General features: G+C 38.4%; 1 protein-coding gene and 1 non-coding gene across 2 annotated transcripts in view; one reads left to right on the top strand and one right to left on the bottom strand.

The window, feature by feature from the left end:
- RNF24 (ring finger protein 24) overlaps positions 1-22,551 on the bottom strand; it is a 105,379-nt gene that overhangs the window by 46,555 nt on the left and 36,273 nt on the right. The window lies entirely within an intron of this gene.
- On the top strand, positions 634-706 carry TRNAG-UCC. Its single transcript has one exon. It is a non-coding gene; the product is annotated as a tRNA-Gly (tRNA).

The following is a 22,551-nucleotide window of genomic DNA, read 5'->3' as shown; positions in this document are numbered from 1 at the left end:
GCATGCCTCCTCAGGAGACTCTCCAACACTAGCAGGTAGCTTTGGTTCTGTCTCCTATGGGGTCCCTGCTCCTTTCCTCTGGGTCTTGGTGTAGGCAAGATTTTGTTTGTGCCTTCCAAGACTGGAGTCTCTGCTCCCCTCAGTTCTGTGGAAGTCCTATAATCAAATCCCACTGGCCTTCAAGGTCAGATTCCCTGGGGATTCCCAGTTCCTGTGTTGGATCCCCAGGCTGGGAAGCCTGAGGTGGAGTTTGGAACAGTTACAACAGTGGGAGAACTTCTTTGGTATTATTGTTCTCTAGTTTGTGGGGCACCCACCCGGTGGGTATGGGGTTTGATTTTATTGTGATGTGTGCCCCGCCTACCATCTCACTGCAGCTTCTTCGTCTCTGGATGTGGGGTATCTTTTTTGGTGGGTTCCAGTGTCCTCCTGTCGATGGCTGTTTAACAGCTAGTTGTGATTTTGGGGCTCTTGCAGAATGAGATGAGCGCACATCTTTCTACTTTGCCATCTTGAACTGGAAGCTCCAACATATCAAAATGTTAATAATGGCTTGTAGCTTACTAGTCATTTTGATTTTCTTCTTCTTTTTTTTTTTTTTTAAACACTTTATTAAATCAGATTATGGGCAACTCCCTGATGGTCCAGTGGTAAGGACTTTGTGCTTCCATTGCAGGAGGCATAGGTTTGATCCCTGTTCAGGGAACTAAGATCTTGCAAGCTGTGTGGCGTGGCGGGAAGAAAAAAAATCTCCCCTATTTTACAGATGAGGAGTTTTGGTGACATAGACATGACTGACCAAGTATGTATGGGAGTCAAGGACTCTCCAACTCCAAAGCCAGTGCCCTCAGCCTATATGCTCTAGTTTTAATAATCAGAAAACAGCAAATAATGTTTAAGCACTAAAAGGGGACTATTTCTGCTGATTAGTTTAATAATACTTACTGATCATTGTACAGTTAAAATTCCATGAATGAAGGTTGCCCCCTTCTTTATGGGATAAGCTACAGTGATAAAGTGGCTCATACCTTCATGTTAGAATTTTCCTTGTCATTTTGATTCATTAGAAAATAAAGAGCAACTGCCAGGCTTGATTATCAAGACCCATAATGGTAACTGGATTACAACTATGACTACTGCCAAAATCAAAACAAAATAAAACCACATCAAACAAAATGATTCTACTTTTATTAATCAAAGGCACATTACAAATGTGTTTGCAAATCTTTAGAGTCCTTGTTGGTTCCTGGAAGAGTATATTTATATGATAGACAACATGGAGATACTTGACTGGTTGTATCAGAAACCTCAGTGTTATTATCAATTTAATTTCCAACTTCTAATAACTTATACCAGGAAGTCAACAGCTGCAAAGCACTATTTCATCTCATGGAAACTCCTAAGAACTTCCAGACATAAATAATGTGTAATATTTATTTAGGAACATTCAGCCTTTTTCTGCAGATTTTATTCAAATATATAATTTCCTTTTTCTTACACTCAAATCTGCTAGGAAGAGAAAGCAGTAGTTCAGGAGTACTTTACCAAATATATCTAGCACACATATTGTACAGCTCTAAGAAAGTTACAGCTGTGCAAACTTAACTCTTCCACATTGCTAATAGGGCTTCACTTGACTCCTGCTACAGTCAAGACTATCCCTCAATCCTTTAGAAATACCCCTCAGTAGACAAATTTTGCTTGGTAAAATAATTCTTACATTAGGAAAAACGAGATTAAATGCACATGTTGGGAAGAGTAAGAGAAAAAATAGGCAAACATATGGAAAATATGGTGGAAAAAGGGACAGGTTTGCACTCAGCAACTCTGGATATTGTTTCCAGAATGTCACTAGGTAGATGTCAATATTTGGTCAATCTATATACCTCACTGGGACAATGCTTCAAAGGATTCCTGAAAGGATAAAATAGATGGTAGATACTGAAGTATCTGAAAACTCTTAAGAGTTAGGACAAAATACTAAGGACAAAACATGTATGTGTGTGCGTGCTGTTTACAATAGCCAGCACATGGAAGCAACCTAATGTCCATTGACAGAAGAATGGATAAAGAAGATGTGGTACATATATACACTGTAATACTACTCGGCCATTAAAAAGAATGAAATTGTGCTATTTGTAGCAACATGGACACACCTAGAGATTGTCATACTGAGTAAGTCAGACAGGGAAGAAATATCCTATGACATCCCTTATATGTGGAATCTAAAAATAAATGATACAAATGAACTTACTTAGAAAACAGAAAGAGGGGTTTCTCTGGTGGCTCAGTGGTAAAGAATCCACCTGCCAACAAAGGAGATGCAGGTTTGATCCCTGGTCCAGGAAGATTCCACATGCCAAGGAGCAACTAAGCCAGTGTATCACAACTATTGAGCCTGTGCTCTAGAGCCCAGAAATCACAACTACTGAGCTGCAACTATGAAGTCTATACACCAGAACTACAGAGTAGCCACTGCTCGCTGCAACAAGTGAAAAATGAGCAGCAATGAAGACCCAGCACAGCCAAAAATAAATAAAATTATAAAAAAAAAAACCCCAAACAGAAAGAGACTCACAGACTTAGAGAACAAACTTATGGTTGTTGGGGAAGGGGAATAATGGGGTGGGGAAGGATAGTTAGGGAGTTTAGGATGGACATGTACACACTGCTATTTTAAAGTGGATAACCAACAAGGACCTACTCTATAGTATACAGAACTCTGCCCAATGTTATGTGGCAGCCTGGATGGGAGGGGAGTTTGGGGAAGAATGGATACATGTATATGCACTGCTGAGTCCTTTCACTGTTCACCGGAAACTATCACAACACTGTTTGTTAATGATTTATACCTCAATACAAAATAGAAAGTTTTTTTTAAAAAAGAGTACACTGTATAGTGCAGGGATTATGTAATGTTTTACACAATAATAACTCAATTAAAAAATGTTTGCCAAAAGAATCAGAGAACCAAAAGAGTTAAAATCTTTAAGTAATAGAAATAGCTACAAAACATAGTCTTATTTAAAATAGGATGGTTTAAGTGCTAGAAATGCATTAATATAATGCATCTAGGATCTTTTCTGTACTTGACAAATAAAAAGCAGCCAATAAATGTTGATTATTACCGTTAAAAATGTGTTATTTTTATCAGATGACTGACTGAGAAGTACCTTAGTGAAAGCAAAAACACTGTTAAGATATATGTAAAGATTTACTAAAACAATGATACAAATGAACTTCCTTATAAAACAGAAAGAGACTCACAGACTTAGACAATGAACTTAGAACTGCCAGGGCAGGGGTGGTGGAGAGTGGTTGGTGGGAAAGAAGCGGGGAAGGGATAGTTAGGGAGTTTGGGATGGACATGTACTTACTGCTATAATTAAAAAGGTGAACCAGCAAGGACCTACTGTATGGCACATGCAACTCTGCTCAATGTTATGTGGCAGCCGGATGAGAAGGTAGTTTGGCGGAGAATGGATATGGCTGAGTCACTTCACTGCTCACCTGAAACTATCACAATGTTAACTGGCTTTACCCCAATACAAAATAAAAAGTTAAAAATAAAAGTGTGTGTGTGTATGTACATTTTGGCAAGGGGTAGGTGAGAGCCCCTTGGACTGCAAGGAGATGCAACCAGTCCATCCTAAAGGAGATCAGTCCTGGGTGTTCATTGGAAGGACTGATACTGAAGCTGAAACTCCAGTACTTTGGCCACCTCATGCGAAGAGTTGACTCACTGGAAAAGATGCTGATGCTGGGAGGGATTGGGGGGCGGGAGGAGAAGGGGACGACAGAGGATGAGATGGCTGGATGGCATCACTGACTCGATGGACATGAGTTTGAGTGGACTCCGGGAGCTGGTGATGGACAGGGAGGCCTGGTGTGCTGCGATTCATGGGGTCACAAAGAGTCGGACACGACTGAGCGACTGAACTGCACTGAACTGAAGGGGAGAGGGATGACATTTAAAAAAATAGTAGATAACATAAAAGATGCCCTGGCAGAGATCAAATCTCTATAAAAGATTCTACCAAACCAACTGCTCCTTTCTCAAGGAACTCCTCTGCACACACTGCCAAACTTGTGCCAAACTGGCCACCAGAGGCAGGAAACCTATTCTGGCCAAAGGCAATCATCATATAGGCCAGCTGGGAGTGAACCAGTGGTGTGAGAATCTCACCCTGTAGGGGTCCTTGTACTAGGTGGCACCACCAACTCTGGGGGAATTCTGAACAGAGATACAGACAGGGAGTACTAGAGATAGCACTGTCATCAGAAGGAAGAGATGTCTGCCTCAGTGCTCCTGGAGGCTGGCTGTTTCTTATGAGTCCTCCCTTCTCAGGGAGGAATGGGGGTTGACAGGGGATACACTGATGTAGAACACATTTTAGGAATCATTACCCTGGTAAATGGAATTGCTTAGCTACAACTGATCTATTTCCCAACAGTCTAAGTAGATGGTGTATTATTCCAAGATGTTAACCTGGTCTATATATATTAATTTTATAATATTTTCATTATAATATTTTGGCATGAAATACGAATAATTTTTTAAAAATAAGTCAACCTTTAAAAAGAAAGCTACTGTTCAAGATCCTCATAATAAGCTAAGTATTCTTTGCTATTTAGCTATTACAAATGTAAAAGTTACTTAGTAACTGCTCTTTGTGGGAATGAAGAAAAGAAATAGAACATCCAGTACACTGTTGGATCTTACTTGGCACGTCTGACTTCATTCACATGAAAATTTTTTCCCCCTTTATGCAGTTCATAGTCCCTGAAATCTCTAATCTCAGTGTAAATTTCAAATTATCTAGTAAGTTTATTAAAAAAGAAAGAAAAAGACAGAAATATCTGATTTTTTTTTAATCAGCGATGGGATTTTTTTTCCACCAAGATACAAAAGGAATAGACATTTAGCCCCACTGAGGACCTAAGCTTAACACAGTACACCACAGTTAGATGGGCTGTAGCAGGTGTTTTGTTGAAGTATGTTTGGTGGCCTCATTCTTCTTAGACCAGTTCCTGGTCCTGGCCAGCATCCTCCCAGTAGCCAGTACTCTACTTTTGCTTTAAAAATGTTCAGAAAAAGAAGAGACACCAGTATTTTCTAATTACACCAGTAATTAGACTGCTGTATTCTTTAATTTATGGTTCACAAGCCATTAAAGACCATATATTTCTTATAAATACAAGACATTCAAGAAAAACTTTCTAAGAAAAATTATTTTAGACTTTGTTAATCTTTAAAAAAACCAGAGATATAATTCATATTAAAAATGCACCCAGGTGTATAGGTCAAGGAATCTGCACAAATGAATATACCCTTGTTACCACCATTCTAATCAAGATGCAAAATATTTCTTTATCCCCAGAGAGTTCCCCGTACCCCTTTGCCATTAATCACCACTCCCAACTACTGATCTGATTTCCATCATTACAGATTAATTTTCCATATGTTAGGATTTCATATTCAAATGAAATCACACAGTATGTATTCTTTTGTGTTTAGCTTTTAGTCTCTCAATAGGTGAGAGACTCTTAACAAACAGCTCTATAAAATAATTCATGTTATATCCCTAGTTTGTCCTACTTATTCTATTATCCACAACTGGTATCCCCTAAAGATCACTAACTTCATCTTTGAATGTATCAATTTTATGGTTAGTTTTTAGGTAGTTCTTTTTTAAAAAAAAAAAGGTTTATTTTAATTTTTGACTGTAGTAGGTCTTTGTTGCTGTGCATGGGTTTTCTCTAGTTGAAGCAAGCATGGGGTACTCTTCATTGTGGTGTGTGAGCTTCTCATTGTGGTGGTTTCTCTTATTAAAGAGCACAGGCTTCAGGCAAGTGGGCTTTAGTAGTTGTGGCTCACAGGCTCTAGAGAATGGGCTCAGTTATTGTGGCCTATGAGCTTAGGTGCTCCAGGGCATGTAGGATCTTCCTGGAACAGATATCAAACACCCATCCCCTGCACTGGCAGGTAGATTCATAACCACTGGACCAGCAGGGAAGCCCTGGATATTTATTTCTAAAACAAAATTCCTGGTTATCCTATTTAGGTGTCCCTTGGACTGTCAAGAAGATCAAACCAGTCAATCCTAAAGGAAATCAACCCTGACTATTCACTGGAAGGAGTGATGCTGAAACTCCAATACTTTGGCCACCTGATGCAAAGAGCCGATTCACTGGAAAAGACTGATGCTGGGAAAGATTAAAGGCAAAAGGAGAAGGGGGTGGCAGAAGATGAGATGGTTAGATAGCATCACCGACTCAATGGACGTGACTTTGAGCAAACTCCAGGAGACAGTGGAGGATAGAGAAGCCTGGCATGCTGCAATCCACGGGGTCACAAAAAGTTGGATATGACTTAGTGGCTGAACAACAACACTATTTTCATGGAAGAACATTTCACCATGTCCTTTACATGGGTGCTCCTTTCCATTTTTAAGTCTTTCTTCAGTGTAATACTTTCTACTTATTACTTTTTAAAAGTCTTCAACAGAGGAAATGTGTAGCTTGATTCACTCATCATATTTTGCTTCAGTCAAAATCTCAGGCAAAGCAGGAACTCCAAGGTGCTCAAGACTGGAATGGTGAAGCCCCTTTTATGGTGAGATATCTGCTGATATGGGCATGTCTCCTGGGGCCAAGGGAACACAAACTCAAGCTTGCAGCCTAGCCTAGGTGGGTTCCTGCATTAAGCCAGGAGGTAATATAAAGAAAGTGCACACACACAGCCTCTTTCATTTACGCTGTTGTTGATTATTTTCACTGTTTACTTCCATTTAATCATGAAAAAAACCCTCTGCATCTATTGTCCTATACATCTGTTCATAGGAAACATGTATAGCTAACAAACACATAGTCACATAGTCAACAAGAGAGTCTGAAATGCAGTAATTGGGTGCAACCTCAAAAATGACAGAATGATCTTAGTTCATTTCCAAGGGAAACCATCCAGCCTCACAGTAATCCAAATCTATACCCCAACCGCTGATGCCAAAGAAGGTGAAGTTGACTATGAAGACTTACAACACCTTCTAGAACTAACACACACACAAAGATGTCCTTTTAATCATAGAGAATTGTAATGCAAAAGTAGGAAGTCAAGAGATACCTGGAATAACAGGCAAGATTGTCCTTGGAGTACAAAATGAAGCAGAGCAAAGGCTAACAGAGTTTTGTGAAGTAAACACACTGGTCATAGCAAACATCCTTTTCCAACAACACAAGAGACAACTCTACACATGGACATCACCAGATGGTCAACACTGAATCAGACTGATCATGTTCTTTGCAGCTGAAGATGGAAAATTTTTATACAGTCAGCAAAAACAAGATCTGGAGCATACTGTGGCTCAGATAGTGAGCTTCTTATTGCAAAATTCAGGCTTAAATTGAAGAAAGTAGGGAAAACCACTAGGCCATTTAGCTATGACCTAAATCATGACCCTTATACAGTGGAGATGACGAACAGATTCAAGGGACCAGATCAGTTCTTCAGAGTGTGTGAAGAACTATGGACAGAGGTTTGTAGCACTGTACAGGGGGCAGTGACCAAAACCATCTCAAAGAAAAAGAAATGCAAGAAGGCAAAATGGTTGTCTGAGGAGGCTTTACAAATAGCGGAGGAAAGAAGAAAAGTGAAAGGAAAGGGAGAAAGGGAAAGATACACCTAACTGAATGCAGAGTTTCAGAGAACAGCAAGGAGAGATAAGCAGGCCTTCTTAAATGAACAAGGCAAAGAAATAGAAGAAAACAATAGAATGGGAAAGACTAGAGATCTCTTCAAGAAAATAAGAACAATTAGAACCAGACATGGAACTATAGACTGGTTCAAAATCAGGAAAGGAGTACATCAAGGCTGTATATTGTCACTCTGCTTATTTAACTTGTATGCTGAGTACATCATGTGAAAAGCCGGACTGGAAGACTCACAAAATAGAATCAAGATTGCCAGGAAAAATACGAACAATTTCAGATAAGCAGATGATACCACCATAATTGCAGAAAGTGAAGAGGAACTAAAGAACCTCTTGATGAAAGTGAAAGAGGAGAGTGAAAAAGCTGGCTTAAAACTCAACATTCAAAAAACGAAGATCATGGCATCCAGTCCTATCACTTCATGGCAAAGAGATGGGGAAAAAATGCAAAGAGCAGCAGATTTTATTTTCTTGGGGTCAAAAATCACTGTGGATGTTGACTGCAGTCATAAAATTAAGACGCTTGCTCCTTGGAAGAAAAGCTACGAAAAACCTAGACAGCATATTAAAAAGCAGAGACATCACTTTGTTGACAAAGTTCTGTATAGTCAAAGCTATGGGTTTTTCCAGTAGTCATGTGTGGATGTGAGATTGGGACCATAAAGAAGGTTGAGTACCGAATAATTGGTGCTTTCAAACTGTGGTGCTGGAGAAGACTCTTGAGAGTTCCTTGGACAGTAAGGAGACCAAACCAGTCACTCCTAAAAGAAATCAACCCTGAATATTCATTGGAAAGACTGATGGTGAAACTGAAGCACCAATACTTTGCCCACCTGATATAAAGAGCCAACTCACTGGAAAAGACCCTGATGCTGGGAACAATTGAGGGCAAGAGAAGGGGACGAGAGAGAATGAGATGGTTGGATGGCATCATCGACTCAATGGACATGAGTTTGAACAAACTGCATGAAAGAGTGAAGGACAGGGAAGACTGGTGTGCTGTAGTTCATCAGGTTGCAAAGAGTCAGATATAACTTACTGACTGAACAACAACAAGAACAATTGTTACCACTGTGGAAAACTTGGCAAAGTACACAAGGGATCTCTGTATTACTTCTTACAACTACATATGAATCTACAATAATTTAAAAAAATCAGTTAAGAAAAAAATGTTTCAAAATTCAAATGACGAATTCAAATGAAAAATAGCCATTTCATACAAAAAGTCAGGAAAAAGGAGGTGAAACATATAGAAAACAAATAGCAAATGGTACATAAATCAAGCACAGTAAGAATAACATATATGTGAATCAACTACTCCAATTAAAGGCAGACATTGGCTGACTGGATTAAAACAAGCAAAAACAAAACTAAAGCCCCAAACCCATAAAAGAAGATCTAGCTACATGGGTTTTTAAATTTTTTTTTAAGCAAGAAATGCACTTTATATTCAAAGACAGGATGATGGAAAAAGCTACATCTTGCAAAAAATATGCATAAGAGAGATAGAGTGGCTATGTCAATATAAGACAAAATATACTTTAACACAAAAAAATTTACCAAAGATGTTTTACAATAAAACAGTCAATTCGTCAGTAAGATAGGTCAACGTAACAACTGATCCCCAAAATACATAAGGCAAAAACTGACAAAATTAAAGGGGAAAATAGCCCAACAATAATAGTTGAAAACTTTAATATCTCATGCTTAATAATAGGCAGAACAGTTAGACCAAAATTCATCAAAGATAACAAGAGTTAAATAACACAATCAACCAACTTGACCTAACTAGCACTTAAAGAACACTCTACCTAATGAGCAGAATACACATTCTTCTTAAGCACAATTTGCAGTCATAGACTATATGGTAGACCAGTGGCTGGCAAAAAAGTTTCTTAAAGGACCACACAGTAAATATACTAGGCTTATTGCCTATATGGTCTCTGTCACAGCTACTCAGCTCTTTTCAGAAGCAGCCATGGACAACACTTTAATGAACAGGCATGACTGTGTCCCACTAAACTTTATTTACAAAAACAAGCAGGTTGTGCATAGTTTGCAAACTCCTGTGCTAGGTCATAATATAAATCTCAATAAATTAAAAAATATTGAAACTCAACAAAGTATGTGCTCTGATCATGATAGAATTAAATTAGAAGTCATCAAAAGGATGCACAAGTAAGATATACAAGTAAGCATATTTGTGAAGCAAGCACATAAAAGGATGTTCTACACTCAGCACAGGTAAGCCTAGTGTGCTGCAATCCATGGGGTCACAAAGAGTCAGACTGAGTGACTGAACAATGACAACTACAACTACATTGTTAGAGAAATGCAAATAAAAACCATAATGATATAGCACTTCACATCCACAAGAATAGGTATTTTGAAAATAGCACAGAAAATAATAAGCATTAGTGAGGAGACCGGCACAAACCCAGACATATAGATCAAAGGAACAGACTAAAGAGCCCCCAAAATAAACCCACACACCTATGGTCAATCAATCTTTGACAAAACGGACAAGAATATACAATGGGAAAAAGATGATCTCTTCAGCAGGTGGTGTTTGGGAAGTTGGACAGCTGCATGTAAATCAATGAAGTTTGAACAAATCCTCACACTGTACACAAAAATAAACTCAAATTGGCTTAAAGACTTAAATATAATACAGGACACCATAAAACTTCTAGAAGGTAACACTGGCAAAGCATTCTCTGACATAAATTCTACCAATATTTTCTTAGGTCAGTCTCCCAAAGCAACACAAATAAAAGGAAAAATAAATGGGATCTAATCAAACTTACAAGTTTTTGCACAGCAAAGGAAACCACAAACAAAATGTAAAGACAACCTGTTGTTGGGAGAAAATATTTGCAAATAATGTGACTGACAAGGGCTTCATTTCCAAAATATACAAAGAACTCATGCAACAGAACAACAACTACAACAAAACAAGTAACCCAATAAAAAAATGTACAGAAGACCTAAACAGACATTTTTCCAAAGAAGACACACAGATAAACAATAGGCACATGTAAAGATGCTGAACACTGCTGATTATTTGAGAAATGAAAATCAAAACTACAATGAAATACAACCTCACATCAGCCAAAATGGTCATCATTAAAAAGGCTAATAACAAATACTGGAGGGGAGGTGAAGAAATAGAAACTCTCCTACACTGTTGGTGGGTGGTAAGTTGGTGCAGCCACTATGGAAAACAGTATGCAGCTTCCTTAAAAAACAAAATAGAGTTGCCGTATGATCTAGCAATACTACTCCTGGCATATAGGCAGATAAAACCAACTCAAAAACATACATGCACCTCTATGTTCATAGCAGCACCATTTACAGTAGTGAGGACATGGAAACTGAAATGTCCTAATGTCCATTGACAGATGAATGGATAAAGAAGATATGGTACATATATACAATGGAATATTACTCAGTCATTAAAAAGAATAAAATAATGTCATTTGCAGCACTTAAATGAGCCTGGAATTATCACATCAAATGAAGTAAGACAGAAATTTTAAAAAAGCTTTTGAAAATAGAAAGTTAATAAAAAGACGTGGTATATATATGTATACACACACACAAACACACAATAGACTACTACTCAGCCATAAAAAAGAGTGCAATAATGCCATTTGCAGCAACATGGATAGACCTAGAGATGATCATGCTAAGTGAAGTAAGTCAGAAAGTTAAAGACAAATACCATATGATATGACTTATATGTGGAACCTAAAATATGGCACAAATGATCTTATTTGGGTTGCCAAGGGTGACAGGAGTTGGGGCAAGGATGGAGTGAGAATTTGGGGTTAGCAGATGCAAACCAGTATATACAGAATGGATAAACAACAAGGTTTTATTGTATAGCGGAGGGGACTATACTCATTATTCTGTGATAAACCATAATGGAAAAGATTATGAAAAAGATTAATATATATATAAAACTGAATCAATTTGCTATACAACAGAAATGAATACAATGTTGTAAATCAGGCATACTTCAATATAAGAAAAAAGAAACTGGTATACCAAGGGAAAAAAGAGAGATCACAGCAAAGGAACCAGTTCACAAAACAGAAAGACAACCTACTGATTGGGAGAAAATATTTACAAATGATATGACCAATAAAAGATTAATAACCAAAATATATAAACAGCTCATACAACTCAACATCAAAAAAAACCTAAGCAATCTGATTAAAAAATAGGCAGAAGACCCAAAGAGACATTTTTTTCAAAGAAGGCATACAAATGGCTAACAGGCACATGAAAAGATGTTCAACATTGTTAACCATCGGAAAAATGCAAATTAAAACTACAATGAGATATCACCCCACACCTGTCAGAACAGCTATTATCAAAAAGAACACAAGTAACAAATGTTGGCGAAGATGTGGAAAAAAGGGAACCCTTGCACGCTATTTGTGGGAATGCAATTGGTGCAGCCACTATAGAAAACTGTACGGAGGTGTCGCCAAAAGCTCAAAATAGAACTACCATGTGACCCAGCAATTTCATTCATGGGTCTTAATCCATAAAAACACTAATTCAAAAAGGTCCATGCACCCTAATGTTCACAGCAGCATTATGAGATTATAATTTATGATTATATAATTGCGTGCAAATTATGGAAGCAACCTGTCCATCACAAATGAATGGATAAAGATGTGGTGTGTGTGTATACACACACCTATACAGACAATGGAATACTACCACTCAGCCATAAAAAAGGAAATTTTGCCATTTGCAACAACACAGATGAACTTGGAGAGTATTATGCTAAATGAAATAAGTCAAGCAGAAAAGATAAATATTGTATAATATCAATTATATGTGAAATATAAAAAATAAAATTAATGAATACAACAAAACAGAAATAGACTTGAGATACAGAGAAAAAAATGAGTGGTTACCAGTGGGGAGAGAGAAGCGAGTGGGGCAGGATAGCAGTAGGGGATTAAGAGGTACAAACTACTATGTATAAGATAAATAAGCAACAAGAATATATAGTTAATAACTATAAATGGAATATAACCTTTAAAATTTGTAAATCATTATGTTGTACACCTGAAATGTATATAACATTTTATATGAATAAAAAAACATGGTATATACATGCCTCTAAGGCTGTGATCTGTGAAGTCCCCACCTGCTCCTAGAGCTCTCTGCAGCTGCCCTGCCTCCTGACCTCCAGAGCCTAGCACAGGACCATGATGCGGACGTGCTGGCTCGCACTCGTGCTGGTGGCAGTCACCTGGATCCACTAAGACTCAGTCATCACAGGACTGAAGACAAGATGGTGGGATAAAAGAATCTGAGCTCACCTCTTCTCACAAAAACACCCAAATCACCACCAACAGATAAACAACCATCAGCAAAAATGACTGGAAGCTACCAAAAAAGATATTTTACATCCAAAGACAAAGAAGCCAGGAGACAGTAGGAGGAGCACTTTCACAATATAATCAAATCTTAAAACTGCCATGTGGGCAACCCACAAACTGGAAGATAATTATATCACAGAGGTTCTCCCACAGGAATGAGAGTTCTGAGCCTCATGTCAGGCTTTCCAGTCTGGGGGTCTGGTATTGGGAGGAGGAATCCCCAGAGCATTTGGCTTTGAAGGCCAGCAGGGGGCTTGGGTACAGGGGCTCCATAGGACTGGGTGAAACAAAGACTCCACTCTTGGAGGAGGGTTCATGTACTCTGGACCCAGGTACACTCCATAGAAGTCTGAGCCAGACCTACCTGTGGGTCTTGGTGGGTCTCCTGTGGAGGCAAGCATCATCTGTAGCTCACTGTGGGACAAGGACACTGGCAGTGGAGGCCCCATGGAATATTCATCTGCGTGCGCTCCTGGAGGTCACCACTTTGGCACTGAGACCTGGCACCACCCAGCTGCCTGATGGCTCCAACACTGGGACACCTCAGGCCAAACAACCAACACAGCCTGACCCGTCAGCAGACAAGCTGCCAAAAGTTGTCTTGAGCCCCAGGCTGCCTCTAAACATATCCCTTGACATAGTCCTGCCCACCAGAGGGACAAGACCCACTTCCACTCACCAGTGTGCATACATCAGCTCCATACACCAGGAAGCCCACACAAGACCCTGGACCAACCTCACATACCAGGAGACAGACATCAGAAGCAAAAGGAGCTACAAATCTGTAGCCTGAGAAATGGAGACCACAAACACAGAAAGTTAGACAAAATGAGACAGAAGAGAAATATGTTCCAGATGAAGGAATAAGATAAAACCCAAGATTAACAACTAAGATTCATAGTAACAACAGTAAAGATGATCCAAAACCTCAGAAAAAGGATGGAGGCACAGTACAAGACAATACAAGAAATGTTTAACAAACAGCTAGAAGATTTGAAGAACAGAGTTGAAAAATACAATAACTGAAATTAAAAACACACTAGAAAGAATCAATAACAGAATAAATGAGGCAGAAGAAAGAATAAGTGAGAAGACAGATTGATGGAAATCACTGCCAGAGAACAAAATAAAGAAAAAAGAATGAAAAGAAATGAGGACAGTCTAAGGAACTTCTGGGACAACATTAAACACACCAATATTTGCATTATAGAGGTCCCAGAAGGAGAAGGGAGAGAAGGGCCAGAGAAAATATTTGAAGCAATAATGGTCAAAAAATGGTCAAAAATGGTCAAAAATGGTCAAAATGGTGAGTGGGGGATAAAACCACTCACTCAAATCCAGGAAGTGCAAAGAGTCCCAAGGAGAAACAGTCCAAGACACATATTAATCAAATTGACAAGAACTACAGACAAAGTGAAAATATTAAAAACAAGGGGTAATCAACAAATAACACAGAAACGATATCCATAAGGTTAGCAGCTGATTATTCAGCAGAAACTGCAGGCCAGAAGGCAGTGGCACAATATATTTAGAGTGGTGAAAAGGAAAAAACTACAACCAAGAATACTCCATCCAGTCAGGCTCTCATTCAGATTCGATGGAGAAATTAAAAGCTCTACAGACAAACAAAAGCTAAGAGAATCAGCACCACCAAACCAACTTTACAACAAATGTTAAAGGAACTTCTCTAGGTGGAAAAGAGAAGTCCACATCTAGAAACAAGAAAACTACAAGTGGGAAAGCTCACTGGCAAGGTAAACATACAGTAAAGGTAGGGAACCATACACACACAAATACGATATCAAAACCAGCAGTTGTGGGAAGAGGTCAAGTACAAATATAGGATATTGGAAATGCATTTGAAATTAAGAGACAAGCAACTTAAAACAATCTTGTGTATATACAAACTACTATATCAAAACCTCATGGTAACTGCAAACCAAAAGTCTACAATAGATATACACACACAAAAGAAAAAGCAATCTAAACATAACACAAAAGATATTCATCAAGTCATAAGAGAAGAAAGCAAAAGAGTAAAGGAAGAAAAAAGACTTACAAAAACAAATTTGAAACAATCAACAAAATGGCAGTAAGAATACACATATTGATAATTACCTTAAATGTAAATGGATTAAATGCTCCAAACAAAAAGAAACAGATGGGCTGAATGGATACAAAAACAAGGCAAATGGATACATGCTGTCTACAAGAGTCCCACTTCTAATTTAGAGACACACACAGTCTGAAAGTAAGGGGATGGAAAAATGTATTCCATGCAAATGGAAACCAAAAGAAAGCTGGAGTAGCAATACTCATCAGACAAAATAGACTTTAAAGACGGTTAAATGAGACAAAGAAGGACATTATACATAACGATTAAGGGATCAATCCAACAATAAGATGTAATAACTGTAAATACATGTGCACCCAACATAGAAGCATCTCAATATATAAGGCAAATGCTAACAACCATAAAAGGAGAAATCAACAGTAATACAATAGTGGAGGACTTTAACATCTCACTTAACACCAATGGACAGAAAATCAATAAGGAATCATAGGCCTTAAATTATACATTGTACCAGATAGACTTAACTGATATCTATAGACCATTCCATCTGAAAGCAACAGAATACACATTCCTCTCAAGTGCATATGAAACATTTTTCAGGATAGATCACATGCTGGGCCACAAAGCAAGCTCTGGTAAATTTAAGAAAATGGAAATCATATCCAGCATCTTTTCCAAGTATAACACTATGAGATTAGAAATCAATGATAAGAAAAAAAAAAAAAAAGCTGTAAAAAACCACAAACATGTGGAGGCTAAGTAATATGTTACTAAACATCCAAAGGATCACTGAAAATGTCAAAGAAGAAATGAAAAAATACCTAAACAACCTAGCTTTACACCTAAAGCAATGAGAGAAGGGAGAACAAACAAAAACGAAAGGGGAGGGAAAGAAATCATAACGATCAGAGCAAAAATAAATGAAATAGAGACAAAGAAAAAAACAGAAAAGCTCAATGAAACTAAAAGCTGGTTTTCTGAAACAGAGAAACAAACTTGATAAAACTTTAGCCAGACTCATCAAGAAAAGAAGGGAGAGGGTTCAAATCAATGAAATTAGAAATGAAAAAGGAGAACTTACAATTGACACCACAGAAATACAAAAGATCATAAGAGACTACTACAAGCAACTATATGCCAATAAAATGGACAACCTAGAAGAAATGGACACATTCTTAGAAAGGTATAATCTTCCAAGACTGAACTTGGAGGAAATAGAAAATATGAATAGACCAGTCACAAGTACTGACATTGAAAGTGTGAAAATAATTTTATTTATTTTTGGCTGTGCTGGGTCTTCACTGCTGTGTGGACTTTTCTCTAGGTACAGTGAGTAAGGGCTACTCTCCAGCTGTGGTGCGTGGGCTTTTCATTGCAATGGCTTCTGTTGTTGTGGAGCACAGGCTCTAGGGTGGGTGTATGTGCTTCAGCAGTTTAGCATGTGGGCTCACTAGTTGCAGTTGCTGGACCCTAAAGCACACACAAGCTCAACAGTTGTGCTGCATGGACTTAGTTGTTCTGTGGCATGTGGGATCTTCCTGGATCAGGGATTGAACCCCTCTCTCCTGCACTGGCAGGAAGATTCTTTACCACTGAGCCAAATCTATGGTATGGAAAAAAGATCTAAAACTGTCTTTCCAAACAGTCATTTATTCCAATAGCATTTGTAAGATTTTTTTCTCTACTGTTTTAAACTTCTACTTTTTCCACAGAGTCACTTTTTATACATGCCTGGGTCTGTTTTTGGATTTTGTAGTCTGTTCTTTTTTTTTTTTTTTCTGTTCATGATGACCTGCATCAGCACTCCAAGTTTTGTTTTAATGTAACTTTAGCATAAGGACAATATTTCCATCATTACTCTTCCTTTTCAATATGTTCAAGGCTATTATTACACAACTTTTTCCAGATAAACAATTAAAAAAATATCCTGTTGGGAAGTTGACTGAAAGTATATTACATTTATAGTTTACTTTAGGGAGACTGGGTCTTTATAGCCAGGCACATGATATGTTTTTCATATATTCCAGTCTCACTTTATGGCTCTCAGTAGATTCTCATAGCTTTAGTCATACAAGTTTTACACTTTTTGTTATTTTATTTCAGTTATTGTATATATTTTTATTGTTAAGATTGGGAACTTTTTTCCATTATATTTTCTGAGCTGGTTATTCCTGGCATGGAGTAAAGCTACTACTTTCTGTATTTTTATTTTGGAGCCTAACCTAAAGAAACTTTTAGGGCAGGTGTAACTAATTGCCTGTATAAAAATAAATCTTTATAAAGCACCCACAGAACAACACTCATCTCTGAGCAGTGAGTACTCCATGAAAAACTAGCTGCAAAAACACACTGAGTCAACTGAACATAGTGACTTTTTACTTATATATCACCAAATACAACTTTTATTATGAACTAACTGATTTAGAGATCATCTTTCTGGCAACAAAATAAGAAATTGTCAATTTGTGAGGTGGATGAATCTAGAGCCTGTTATACAGAGTGAAGTAAGTCATAAAGAGAAAAACAAATATAGAATATTAATGCATATATATGAATCTAGAAAAATGGTACTGATGAACTAACCTATTTGCAACTAAGGGATGGAGACACAGACTTAGACAAAGGAATTGTGGGCACAGTTTGGGAAGGAAAGAGTGGGACGAACAGAGAAAATAGCATCAACATATATATACTACCATGTGTAAAGTAGATAGCTGGTGAGAAGTTACTATATGACTCAGCGAGCCCAGTGTGCTGCTCTATGATGACCAAGACGGGTGGAATAGGGGGCAGGCTCAAGAGGGAGGTGATATGGGTATAATTATGGCTGACTTATGTTGTTATATGGCAGAAACCAACACAACATTATAAAGTGATTTTTCCCCAATTAAAAAAAAAGACTCTACCCACACAGGACAGTGCCCAAACACTGTGCTTTAGAAGATGTAACCGTTTTATTTTTTAATATATGCTTTTCAAAGCACTGTCTAGGTTTGTCATAGCTTTCCTTTCAAGTAGCAAGCACCTTTTAATTTCATGGCTTTTTGTTTACTCATATATAAATATATCTTTTGTATCTTTTAAATTTATTTATTTTTGTATCTTTTAAATTTAAAGTAAAAAAATCTGTGAAATACTTGACCAAAATTTGTCTACAGCTACATATAAAAGCTAGCTGAGACAATGTTACTACAGAAATTTAACAAAGAGAATGTTAGTAGAAGTCCATCTGTATAGAAGCATAAATTTTATATACATATATATATATATATATATATATATATAGTTAAACATATATTTTCTGCCATTTCCAGAGTGTGACAGTTAATTTCAAACAGGTCCCCCAGAAAGCACCCCTACACCAGTGAAGAATACTTTACATGTCACAGAGAAACACTTCTAACAACCACCTATGTTTATTCTAATTCTAAATTCACCAAAGTTATACACTGTTTTAAATTCTTTTTTCCTCACATGACTCCTCTAGTCAACATTCAAGTTTACCTGAAAATTTAATTTCTCATGGCGAATCTATAAATTGGCAGTCTTGTGAGTTTTGTAGCAAGAGTTTTCTAGGCTTCAGTTAGCCCTGAGTGACAAAGGTAAGGCTGCATTTCTGTATATGTAAGAGGCCCAGACCCTAAAATGCAGCAACTCAAGTGGAGTGCCTGCACTGAGAGGTTTTGTTCCTGAATACATAAGCTGCCACTCCTGGATGGTTCCACTACCTCACTTCCTTCAAAGTGGTCTAGTCTCCACTACTTACATTTCAGAAGTTTCCTCTGAAGGAGAAATCAAAAGCTTTATAGATAAGCAAAAGTTAAGAGAATTCAGCACCACCAAACCAGCTTTACAACAAATGCTAAAGGAACTTATCTAGACAGGAAATGTAAGAGAAAGAAAAGGTCTACAAAAACAAATAAAAAACAATAAAATAAATGGTAACAGGATCATACATATCAATAATTACCTTAAATGTAAGTGGACTAAATGCTCCAACTAAAAGACACAGATTGGCTTAATGGATACAAAAATAAGACCGCTATACATGGTGTCTTGTAGAGACCCACCTCAGACTTAGAGACACATATAGACTGAAAGCAAGGGGCTGGAAAAAGATATTCCAGGCAAACACAAATCAGAAGAAAGTGGGAGTAGCAACATACATATCAAATAAAACAGACTTTAAAATAAAGACCATTACAAGAGACAAGGAAGAACACTACATAATGATCAAGGGATCAATCCAAGAAGAAGATATAACAATTATAAACATATACATGCACCTAACACAGGAACACCTCAATACGTAAGACAAATGCTAACAACTGTTAAAGAGGATATCAACAATAATACAATAATAGTGAGGGACTTTACTGCCCCACTCATACCAAAGGACAGATAGATCATCCAGACAGAAAATTAATAAGAAAACACAAGCTTTAAACAATATACTGGACCAGTTGGGCCTAACTGATATCTACAGGGCATTTCATCCAAAAACAGTAGATTTCACTTTTTTTGCAAGTGTATATGGAACATATTTCAGGATAGATCACATTTTGGGCCATAAACCAAACCTTGGCAAATTAAAAAAACTGAAAATATTTCAAGCATCTTTCCTGACCACAATGCTGTAAGTTGTTCAGTCGCTCAGTTGTGTCCAACTCTTGTGATCCATGGACTGCAGCACAACGGCTTCGCTGTCCTTCACCATCTCCTGGAGTTTGCTCAAACTCATGTTTGTGGAGTTGGTGATGACATCCAACCATCTTGTCCTCTGTCGTCCCCTTCTCCTGCCTTCAATCTTTCCCAGGATCTGGGTCTTTTCCAATGAGTCGGCACTTTGCATCAAGTGGCCAAAGTATTGGAGCTTCTGCTTCAGTATCAGTCCTTCTAATGAATATTCAGAGTTGATTTCCTTTAGGATGGACTGGTTTGATCTCCTTGCAGTCAAGGGAACTCAAGAGTCTTCTCCAATATCACAGTTCAAAGCATCAATTCTTTAGCATTCAGCCTTCTTTATGGTCCAGCTCTCACATCCATACATGACTACTGCAAAAACCATAGCTTTGACTAGATGGACCTTTGTCAGCAAAGTAATGTCTCTGCTTTTTAATATGCTGTCTAGGTTTGTCAGGAGTTTTCTTCCAAGGAGCAAGTGTCTTTTAAACTCATGACTGCAGTCACCGTCTGCAGTGATTCTGGAGCCCAAGAAAATAGTCTGTCACTGTTTCCATTGTTTCCCCATTTGTTTGCCATGAAGTTAGGGGGCCAGATGCCATGATCTTAGTTTTTTGAATGTTGAGTTTTAAGCTAGCTTTTTCACTCTCCTCTTTCACCTTCATCAAGAGGCTCTTCAGTTCCCCTTCGATTTCTGCCATAAGGGTGGTGTCATCTGCATAACATCACTATAAGATTAGATATCAACTAGAAAAAAAGCATAAAAACACAAACACATGGAGGCTAAACAATATGGTTCTGCTGCTGCTGCTGCATTGCTTCAGCCGTGTCGACTCTGTGTGACCCCATAGGCGGCAGCCCACCAGGCTCCCCCATCCCTGGGATTCTCCAGACAAGAACACTGGAGTAGGTTGCCATTTCCTTCTCCACTGCATGAAAGTGAAAAGGGAAAGTGAAGTCGCTCAGTCGTGGCCAACTCTCAGTGACTCAATGGACTGCAGCCTACCAGGCTCCTCTGTCCATGGGATTTTTCAGACAAGAGTACTGGAGTGGGTTGCCATTGCCTTCTTCAAATATGGTTCTGAATAACCAAGAAATCACTGAAGAAATAAAAAAGGAAATTGAAATATATTTCCATGGTGATCCAGTGGTCAAGAATCCATCTGCCAATGTAGGGGACATGGGTTTGATTCCTGGTCTGGGAAGATTCCACATGCCACAGAACAACTAAGCCCATGTGCCACAACTACTGAACCTGTGCTCCAGAGCCCACGAGCTGCGACTACAGAAGCCCACAGCTCTAGGGCCCATGAGCCACAACTAAGCCTGCATGCTACAACTACTGAAGCTCATGATCCTAGAGCCTGTGCTTTGCAAGAAGAGAAGCCTGTACACTGCAACAAAGAGTAGCCCCTGCTTGCCACAACTAGAGAAAAGCCTGTGCATAGCAACAAAGACCCAGTGCAACTAAAATAAATTAATTAATTTTAGAAAAAGAAAAGATAAAAAATATACAAAGGAAGATATGAATAATTAAAAAGATGTATCCGCTTCTTGGTTGTGGAAATGCAAATATTAGAAAGATAGCCATTTCCTTAAATCTAAAAATTTAATGCCTGCCAATCACTTCTGTCATGTCTGACTCTTTGTGATCCTATGGACTGTAGCCCACCAGGCTCCTCTGTCCATGGGATTCTCCGGGCAAGAATACTGGAGTGGGCTGCCATTTCCTCTTCCATGGGATCTTCCTGACCCAGGGATTGAACTCACATCTCTTGCATTGGCAGGCATGTTCTTTACCACTAGTGCCACCTGGGAGATCCATAAATTTAATGCAGATACAATTAAAAAATTCTGACAATTTGGCTGTTTCTGGAGAGAGGAGGGTGGTTAGAGAAGCTAATTTTAGTTCAACAGGAAAAATGAAAATGAAAGAACAGCCAGAAATGTCCCAGAGAAAGGAAAAACCTGTGTTATTACCACATGAATTGACAGGTTAACAGGACAGGACAGAGATACAGTTGTTAGCCATTGCTACTGTTTGCAAATATCTTCAGTTTTCCAACTAGGCTCATGTATGACTGCAATTCCTGGCTCTTTTGTAGTGGGTGAGGCTATGAAGTGAATACTTGTCAATGAGTTGTAAAGAGAATCGATATTTGTTACTTTCAGGCTAAGCAATGTATATGTTGATGGTGTAAGATTCTCCAGAGCCCTCTTTTCCTTAGCCAGGACAACTGGCAATGTTCAAGATGGTGGCAAAGAATTGATGCTTTTGAACTGTGGTGTTGGAGAAGACTCTTGAGAGTCCCTTGGACTGCAAGGAGATCCAACAAGTCCATCCTCAAGGAAATCAGTCCTGAATATTCATTGGAAGGACTGATGCTGAAGCTGAAACTCCAATAGTTTGGCCACCTGATGCGAAGAAGTGACTCATTAGCAAAGACCCTGATGCTAGGAAAGACTGAAGGCAGGAGGAGAAGGGGACAACAGAGGATGAGATGGTTGGATGGCATCACCGATTCAATGAGTAAACTCTGGGATTTGGTGATGGACAGGGAGGCCTGGCATGCTGCAGTCCATGGGGTCACAAAGAGTCGGATACAACTGAGCAACTGAACTGAAGATGGTGGCAGCCCTGTTAGCCTAAGTTTTTGAGTAGGGAGGTGTGGTGCAGAGC

The sequence above is a fragment of the Cervus elaphus genome, chromosome 23 (genome assembly GCF_910594005.1).
Source record: "Cervus elaphus chromosome 23, mCerEla1.1, whole genome shotgun sequence".
Classification (NCBI taxonomy): domain Eukaryota; kingdom Metazoa; phylum Chordata; class Mammalia; order Artiodactyla; family Cervidae; genus Cervus; species Cervus elaphus.
This window is presented reverse-complemented; position numbering and strand designations above follow the sequence as displayed.